This window comes from Salarias fasciatus, assembly GCF_902148845.1.
Source record: "Salarias fasciatus chromosome 23 unlocalized genomic scaffold, fSalaFa1.1 super_scaffold_20, whole genome shotgun sequence".
In the NCBI taxonomy this organism is placed as follows: Eukaryota; Metazoa; Chordata; class Actinopteri; order Blenniiformes; family Blenniidae; genus Salarias; species Salarias fasciatus.
In genome coordinates, this window is record NW_021941230.1 from 9,923,377 (window position 1) to 9,931,274 (window position 7,898).

The 7,898-nt window shown below is 43.4% G+C and overlaps 1 long non-coding RNA gene across 1 annotated transcript; it reads right to left on the bottom strand.

Annotated features, from left to right (window-relative positions):
* Positions 1 to 6,121: 6,121 nt before the first annotated feature.
* On the bottom strand, positions 6,122 to 6,768 carry LOC115384085 (uncharacterized). The gene is made up of 3 exons (XR_003930796.1): positions 6,604 to 6,768; positions 6,448 to 6,513; positions 6,122 to 6,274 (listed from the first exon to the last, which is right to left on the bottom strand). It is a non-coding gene; the product is annotated as an uncharacterized LOC115384085 (long non-coding RNA).
* Positions 6,769 to 7,898: the final 1,130 nt, after the last annotated feature.

The following is a 7,898-nucleotide window of genomic DNA, read 5'->3' on the forward strand; positions in this document are numbered from 1 at the left end:
GATATTGACTTAAGTGTAGAATAACTATAGTACTCATTTGGCATACTTGTGTCAACTGCAATGAAAGCAGGGCTGCTACATCATATTGTTTTTTCTGTTAATCCTTTTTTCCCAGCACAATTTCACATTGACAAAGGCAAAAAATAATTTTAAAGAGCTGCAAACTTCACAATTATATTATTTTCATCGGACAATTTGTTTATTTATTGACACTTTTTTATTCACTGTCACATTTATGTCTTCATTTTTTCCAAACTTGGATTTTATTACTATTTATTTCTGTATTTCTGCGTCAATATGCAAGTCTTGGGGTCAGCTCCTCGCCTGTTGGCCAGTCAACTTGAACATGGTCGACATCCACGGATGTAGATGATAGTAGAGGAGGGAGGTGGAAACAGGCCAGTTGTCTCTCATTCCAGCCTCTGCTGCTTCCCCTCCTCATGTCTGATTGCTGTTCTCCACCCTGATGAGCTTCACCTGTGTCTCATTAGTCATTGTGGTCACCTGGTGCTCTGGGCTCATGAGGGGCTTCTGTCTGTTCAGGTTGTGGGATCATCTTGTCTTCTTGCTCTGTGAGTCGATGCTGTTCCCGTTCAGTCAGTCAGCAGAGAGAGCTGCATGCTGAGCTCCTGCCAGGCTGTCTGGAACATCTTCATTCCTGTTTCTCTGCCAAAGCAGCTTCTAGTTTCTGGATCTGGCACCTGAGTCCATGGTGGACTCCTTGTTTTGTTTATGTTGACTTTGGATTGTTGTTTCTCCTTACAGACAAAAAATTAACTTTACAAGCAACTCTGGCAGTGACTGGCATCTTGGGTTGTCCTGCATGTAACTTCCCACCCCTTAAATATGACATATTGTCATTTGCATCAGTTTTTGGAGTTTTATGTGTTTGTTGGAGTTTTAACACTTGGTATTTGTCCAGGTTGAGAAACTTCTGCAACCATGTTGAGCGAGAAGAGATTTCCTGAGAAACAGACTTATATAATTGGATCTGATAGGAGGCTGCTGTCAGTTGTCAGGATGTGGTTGTGTTTCCATGACAGAATTAGAGGCATCCTCTCAGATTAAAGCAGTCTGATTTGTCTCAATGTATCTTCTGCAGCCTGAAAACTGATATTCATAACGTCCAAAAATGTTTGTTTCTTCCTTATTTATGTTCTCAAACAGGATTTCAATCAGTAAATTCCAGTAAGGTTGGATCAATAAGTAAAACCTTCATAAAGCTGGAAAATCCAAAAGCTCACAGCTTAATGCCAAAACACACTACAGGATGAATTTTGTCCTGATCTCGCATGATCAATGTCAGCGAAGGCCCGATTGATGGATGTATGGAAACAACGTGGTGTCTGATGGTTCAGTGTTCTGAAAATGTATTCACTATTTATGTCAGTAGGGATGGGACGAGATCTCGCGAGATCGAAATGCCGCAAGATCGAATGCCGCGAGATTGAGTACGTTTATATCAAGGCAAAAACTCTTTATTAACTGGAATATTGACGGAATAATACATTACATGGCGCACAGCCATATAAACATGTGCAAACCCTGAATATGCTCATATTCATATTTAAAAACCCGGTCGAAAGGGACATGAAATACTGTTCTGCGCATGTTCTATCCGCAAGGAATCTTGGTCTTTTGAGTACACAAACTACTTGTGATACAGTTTAATTGATACGACGTAAAGAAAATGTGCGGAAACGATCGTTCAGTTCTTCTCTTTTATTGAAAAACGGTGCATCGCATCAATGAACATTTTACCACGTCTTGCCGGCTCACACTCTTTTTCTAACATGCAGAGAGAGCCTGCAGCGGCTGCAGCGCCCTTCTTCCTCTGTGGTGTCTGTGTAAAATAAGGTTGAACATGCCAACAGCACACCTAGTGGCATGAAGTGCAAATGCAGACATGGCGTCGTTTGTGCGCCGCGTTTTGAATAGGAATAGGCGAACTAGGCAGCCGCCTGGGGCGCAGTGTACAGCGGAGGGCGCCGTGGCCGTACGAGGTGCACCCCGACCCGACACTCCATGCTCCGACGCTGCATGCGAGTACCGCGCCACTCCCCACGGCTCAGCTCCAACTCCCCCCCCCCCATCATCTCGATCTCGTGAACTCAATCTCGCGAGACATCTCGTCTCGTGGAATTTGTGTCTCGTCCCACCCCTATATGTCAGTTCAATCAAATCAGCCGACATCACATCGGGAACTGGAATGTGGCCTGTTCACCATTTTTGGATTTCCTCATCTCAAAAAGACAATCAAATGGTGGAAAGGACAGATGACCTTCTTACTGTATCACCTGCGAGCAATGTAGCTGGGCTGCTGCTCGTCATCACTGCCTCATCTTTGGGATTCTTTCCAGCTGAAATTCTGCCGTAATTCACAGGTTTTTAGTCGTAACTTGTTCAGGACAGACATGAGCTTCATCTGTCCATGCCAAACTGTTTTTCACTGTTGGAATTCACTAGCGAGCTTAGCATTAGCATCGGTGATGCCCTCCCTCTCCTCTGCTCCTCATTTCATGAAGCGGCTTCAGGACAAAATTCATCCTGTAGTGTGTTTCTGCATTAATTCCATGTGCTTTGGGATCTTCCAGCTGTATGAAGGTAATACTTATTGATCCAGGCTTATTGGATTTTACTGACTGAAATCCTGTTTAAGAACAAAGAATGAAGAAGCACAAACATGTTCAGGTGTTGTGAACATCAGTTTTATGCTTGCAGAAGATACATTGAGACAAATCAGACTGTTTTAATCTGAGAGGATATCTCTAATTCTGTCATGGAAACACAACCACATCCTGACATGTGACAGCAGCCTCCTATCAGATCTGATTATACAAGTTTGTTTCTCAGGAAATCACTTCTTTCTCAACATGGTTACAGAAGTTTCGCAACCTGGAAAACAACACAGAGACAGAGATCAGATGCACAGAGAGACGTGGTGGCCTTGAACATGGAGCAGCTGAAGCTACTGCTGCTGCTGTGGAGCTCAGGTAGGACTCTGCTGCTTCTCTCTCTGCTGAGAATTCTCCTTCATCTGGGAGTTTTGTTGCTTCACAAACTAGAAGGAAGACATGAGTGTGGTCCTGAAAGCTGCTTCATGAATCATCCTGATGGCTCTTTTCTGGAGTGAGCACAGCGGTGGCAGTGAGGATTTGGAGCTGTTGCTCCGAACTTCCAGGCAGTCGTTCCAGTACGACAGTATCAGTATGAGGTTTCCAACAGATCTTCTTGTTGATTTTCACCCTCAGAAATTTGATTTCTGGAACTCAGTCTACTTCTTCACCTTCTGTCAGAACTTTAGAGTCTCTATATTCCCCTTATGACTTCCAGACAACATACATTTTCTGAGAGTTTGTTTGAATCAAAGCACTTCTTGAATGTTTGCAGTTCTGAGTTGATTTCCTCTGAGAGCTGCTATAAATTCTCCCTGGACAGAAAATATGTGTGTCATCAGAAAACAAGATAAACTGTCGCATTTTCCAGGTTTTGCATCCTTCATGACAGTTTTTCTCAGTGGCTTTGGAGCATTTCTCTCATGACTTTTTCCTTTTGCTCAGCAGTCAGTTCAGCCTCCTCAACATTCAGTCATTTGTTCTCATCACAGCAGCAGTTTCTCATTCCTTCTGCTTTCCTCCGGCTCTGTGCTGTTTGATAACTTGATCATTTGCTCATGTCCCGTCAGTCCAGATGAACTCTACTTGTGATGCTGAATCGTCCTTCTCTTCTGGTTGAAGATTTGAGCCAGGAGAGCATGGCAGAGTTCTCCTTGTATTTTCTGAACTGAAGAGCTCCGGTTCCACACACGCTGTGGCTGGACCGGCATGTTTCCTGCAGGCAGCTTGAACCAGGCATGCACACTTCTGTGGTGAGGCCCAGGGCAGTATGGGTAATGGAGTCTGCAGGGTGAAGGAGTGAACGTGCGCTGGGCCCTGTGAAGGCTGATGTGCTCTGATAAGCAGCAGGATTCAAAGAGACGCTGCGGAGCATAGCGCTGCATTGTTGGAGCTTGGAGAGGTGCCAGGACGCTCAGTGGACATTTTCAGAAGTCCTGGAACTCTGTACCGGACCACTGAGACCACCGAGTAGCTGTCCACATCGGTCAAGCAGAATTTAGTCATTTTTAATCTGTTTGTCCTGAAAATGTCTCCTACAGTGAAGAATTATTCTCAGGTGAACTTCAGCTTTCACTGATGAGGAGTGTGTGAAACATTTTCTGATCTGATCTTATTAGTTTCAACAAGTCGAGGAGAAAGGACTTCATTTTAATGACACTGACAGGAAAATCTGCTTGAGGAATGAAGTATCCATTTTTGGCTAGTGACATGGTTTTGGAGGTTTTCTACTCGGTTTTCACCACAGGATCAATCACTCTGATCCTCACTCCACAGGATCAATCACTCTGATCACTTCTCACTCCACAGGATCAATCACTCTATACAAGTCAGTTTCTCAGGAAATCACTTCTTGCTCAACATGGTTACAACAGTTTCTCCACCTGGACAAATATCCAGAGTTAAAACTCCACCTAACATAAAACTCCAAGAAAATGATGCAAATGACAACAAATAGAAAGTTCCCAGAAAATGATGGAAGCCAAAAAGCAGATTTAAAATTGCAGTAAAGACATGTAAAGTCAATCCTCAGGTGTGTAAATCCACCAATAGGAGAGCTGATGTTAGACTGGACACCATGATGAAAACTGCTTCATTTGAATCCGGAAAAAGTTTCCCATGCGAGTCTGAGACAAGAAGACTCTTTATCACTGGTGAAAAACATGCAGACTGGACATGGGTGTGTGTGGAAGCTCCACCTCCAGCTCCACCTAGTGGCTGATAAATGCTGGGGACAGTTGATGATGATCAGACACTTTGAGAGACTCATCACTTTTTCTATTCATTGTTTTGAGAAATGCATTGACTGTTGTGCAGAAGTAAAAAGTAATGTGAGGAATGAACCAAAGTGATTGAGAATAACTGTCATGTCTGGAATAAAGAGTTTTGGTCTCAATACTGACCCCTGGCGGACAGCAAAAGCAATGTCCAAGCATGAAGACTGAAAAATCTCCCGTTTTGATAAACTGTTGTCTGTTGTTTTAATAACTTTACTTCCAGTGTGAAGCCACACCCCTGATAGCAGAACTCCAGTTTATTGATGAATATCTCATAATTTATTGAGTCCAATGCTCTCTTCAGATCAGTGAACTCTGGAACTGCTGCAGTCATGTGGATCTCTGTGATCTGAATCCATGGTGACTTTCACACAGCAGCTTGGGTTTGTCAGTAGATTCATCCAGTGCAAACTTTTCTGTGGTTCTGGAAAACTGGGAGTAAAGAAACGGGCCTGTAATTATTGATCTGGTGTCTCCAGTTCTGTCCAGTGGAATGACTCCAGCCGTTTCCATTTCTTTTGGGAATTTACCAGTTTGCAGTGACAGACAGCTGATCGTCATGTCGATACCATCCCAGTCCTGAGAAAAACCCCAAACCAGCACAAAACGAACCTGCTGCAACTTCAACACCTGCCTGAGAGCTGAACCACGTCATGGTTTTCAGACGTATTCTCAGATTTTGTTTCTCTGGTCCTGTTTACACAGCAATGTTTCAAGAGGGACCAAATTGTTGTGGGGTTTTTGTTTTGGAAAAGTTTGGCATTCATGAATAAATCACTGGTTTAGTTGTGTTTTGTGGTTTCTGTTCACATGACAACAATGCTTGGAGTCTCTGAAAGCACCAGTTTTTGGAAATGGCTTCCAGGGTGGAAGTTGTTGAAAACACTGGGCTCTGTCTCCTGGTAGAGGACAGGAAAGGAGATTTTGTGGAAATGCTCGGGGCGTCTCCTGGTCGACTGGGGAAACTTTGCTGCTGTACATGCACAGTACGGCCGGGTCGACAGGGCTTCTGCTCATGCTCAGGAGATGGATGACAACAAACACAAACAACAACGATGAGTTTCCTCTTAAAAAGTGGTGAAAACGGAGCCTCGGTGTCAATTCCAAATTGAAAATGTGGAGTTTTCTGTCTCACACTTTAAAGCAGAACTATGCAACTTTTTTACCTCAATAAATGTGTAGCCAGGTCATGCAATGACTGGACTGGACACAATATAAATTTTAAGTGGGACTTTATTCCCCGACTGAGTTAATGGCATTAGACTCAGCATTAATGTGACAGGATTGAGGTTGGTAGTTCACAGAAGAAGCAGAAATGTTGTGAAACAAAATCAATACGTACAAATATGGTAGTGATATAGACAACAGTACTAGCTCTCGCTCCTAAACAGAGACAACACAGATATAATGCATCAGAAGGAGTTTCTTCAAACAAAAATATTCACCAATTTCAGTAAATGCATGAAATGGAACTTTATAAACAACACAAACTTTACAGTACAATCATATTAACATGCCTTCAAACATAGTTCACACACAAAATATTATAAACTTACTTCCACTCCTGTGGTTGACCTGTGCATGAACACACACACACACCTGGAACACAGCAAATCTCCCCTCTGAATTCACAGAACACAATTGAAAACCATTATACTCAGAGTATACAGAACCAATGATATCAACTTCACACACTGATAAAAATCACTCACGCTGTTCTGTAGCTCAATCTCTCTCAGCGTGGTGGTGAAATAGCCCAACCACCACGCCTCAATCACTTTCTTTCTCCAGATACTTCCGTGTGTATGTTTTCCCTCCTGTTCTCCGTGAGTTTTTTTTTTAAATCTCACTTGAAGTCAGCTCTCGCGAGACCAGCCCTGCGGTGCTCTTAAAGTGACAGTACCACTCCTAATTTCAGTTTCACTTCCCCTTGGTTACAAATGTTTTTCAGAATTGCTGTGGGAGTAAACAAAACTTGACACAGTGATTCGCCGGTCCCTCCACTCCCCCCGGGGTCTGTGTCCTGAAAACAGAGGAGGAGGAGGAGCTCAGAGGAGCGGACCCGACTACATCTCGCGAGAACAAACCTGCTTTAAAGCGATACTTCAACATTTTGGCAAATTGGCCCATTTAGTGCAATTCCTTAGTCATTTCGAACAGCATACTTACTTTTTTGTGAGGGTGAGCTGTTGTTTATTCAGAGGTGAGTCGGGGAAGGTTTTCGGGATGGATACAATGGAAGTGAATGTTATTTTTGTTCCTCCTCGTCACACTCATCAAATATGCAATCCAACAACCCCAAAACACTTTGGTGGACACGTTATAGTCCGCACATTCACTACGCTGTGAAATATTAATGCAAAATTATGAGATTGAGTTGTTTATGCGAAGATTGCTAAAACGGAATTACTTACTAAACATGGCGTCTGGGCGTAGTGATTTCAAAAGAAAAAGTAGTTCCCAGTATTTGCTTCAGTGTTGTAATGCTACAATATTTGTTGGTGTTTCAAATGGGGGGGGGGGGGGGGGGGGGGGCGGGCGCGAGAGCAAAAGTTGCATAGTGCTCCTTTAAGACTTCAGGTCAGACTCAGTTTGTTAAATTTGCTTTTAGAAATAATCTAATTCTTGATCTTTGAACTCTCTTGGCCCAGTCTGGATGCCCTTTACCTGAGCTGGACTCTTCATACTTTCATCTTCAGATCAAACATGTTTCACTTAAATGTTGACTCTGAACTCCAGCTGCATGATGAGAAGTGAGAATCACTGAAACCTGATGAATCCTGAACTCTGTCTCTGTTTCCCCTCAGGAGTCCATCTGGAAGACAGAAACCATCCAGCTGGTAAAGAAAGTCCTCAGAGATGAAGAAAGAAAGTGAATCTTTGTTCTTGCTGACTTTGTGCTCTTTGCTCAGAGGCTGATGATGAGTTCAGGTTGGTGGGAGGAAGCTCTGGCTGTTCAGGTGGAGTGGAGCTGAAACTCCTCGGAGAATGGAAACCAGTGCAGGAC